We start from the raw sequence: 1,853 nt of genomic DNA, 5'->3' as shown, positions 1-1,853 counted from the left end.
GTCCTAGCTCTTTTGGGTGCCATTGAGTGGAAATCCTAAGGAAATGTGGAGAAGGAGGCTAGGGTTTGTGATGGAGAACAAGCGGAGGCTAGGGTTTTTGGTTTTGGTCGGGAATGAGAGAAGATAGCTCGGGTCGGCTCGAGCTGTTTCACTTATTTTAAAAACCCTAGTTCGGTCCCCGAGACGTCTCCGCGACTAAGGCGAGACGTCTCGCCTGGGGGGACGTCTCTGCGATTTGCCAGAGACGTCTTCGGCACTGAAAAATTTCAGACTGAGTTCTATCTTTTCCCAATTTTTGTTTAATCATCCTAATCAACATGATCTCTTTTGACAAACTCAGAGTGAATTTGTTTGTGATCCTCCCCCTTAATAATACATCCTATAATAATTTGATAATGATTTTTGAATTATTAATATTGAAATGAGGAATGTTTGACCAAATTTCGAATACCTATGAAATAGGCTCTGAAAATATCTCCATGAAGAGTCCAAGGGAGGGTAACCATCCTCTGGAAAGTCAAACAGTTCGTCATTTAGCTTAGATGAATTCATGTTTTCACTTATGTTTACTTTGAGGTGGATTACTAGTTTGAGTAGCAAAGCAATGCAATACAAGTTCAATTCATTTACTAGGATCATACAAACTCAAAGCATTCCTTAAGAAGTTGAATCTATCTTTACAAAGGGGCTTTGTAAAGATATCGGCCAATTGATTTTCAGTGCATACATATTCAATCATCACATCATTTTTCAGCACATGATCCCTAATAAAATGATGCCTAATCTCTATATGCTTTGACTTAGAGTGTTGAACAGGATTTTTTGTTAAATTAATTACACTTGTATTATCACACTTAATTGGTATATTATCCATTTTGATACCGAAGTCTTCAAGTTGTTGCTTAATCCAAAGAACTTGGGCACAACAGCTTCCAGCTGCTATGTACTCAGCCTCAGCTGTGGACAAGGCAACTGAATTTTGTTTCTTGCTAAACCAAGAAACCAAATTAGCACCCAAAAATTGACATGTGCCACTTGTGCTTTTTCTGTCGAGTTTGCACCCGGCAAAATCAGCATCGGAATAAGCAATTAAATTTATGTCAGATTGTTTAGAATACCATAAGCCTACATTAGATGTCCCTACTAGATATCTAAAAATTCTTTTAACAGCTTGCAAGTGTGATTCCTTAGGACATGCTTGGTATCTAGCACACATACAAACACTGAATAATATATCTGGTCTACTAGCAGTAAGGTAAAGTAGAGAGCCTATCATACCTCTGTACAATTTGCAGTCTATACTTTTACCTTTTTCATCTTTGTCAAGCTTGCAACTTGAGCCCATGGGTGTGCTGATTTTCTTTGCATCCTTCATCTTGAATTTTTCCAACATTTCCTTGATGTATTTGGACTGACTGATGAAGATGCCTTCCTCTGATTGTTTTATTTGTAGCCCAAGGAAGAAGTTGAGCTCACCCATCATGCTCATTTCAAATTCTCCCTGCATAAGCTTGGCAAACTCTTGACAAAGACTATCATTAGTAGCACCAAAAATTATATCATCCACATAAATTTGTACAAGCAATAAGTCATTTCCTTTTCTTTTAATAAAGAGGGTTTTGTCTACATTTCCTCTCTTAAATTTGTTTTCAATTAGAAAATTACTTAATCTTTCATACCATGCCCTAGGGGCTTGCTTAAGTCCATACAATGCTTTATGCAATTTATACACATAATCTGGATGTAAGTGATTTTCAAAACCTGGAGGTTGTCCTACATAAACTTCCTCCATTATGTGGCCATTTAAAAAAGCACTTTTTACATCCATTTGATAGAGTTTAAAATCCATGAAG

This window comes from Phoenix dactylifera, chromosome 11 (assembly GCF_051530095.1).
Source record: "Phoenix dactylifera cultivar Ajwa chromosome 11, Ajwa_hap1_PhDact_Kaust_v1.1, whole genome shotgun sequence".
In the NCBI taxonomy this organism is placed as follows: domain Eukaryota; kingdom Viridiplantae; phylum Streptophyta; class Magnoliopsida; order Arecales; family Arecaceae; genus Phoenix; species Phoenix dactylifera.
Note: the sequence above shows the minus strand (reverse complement) of the source record.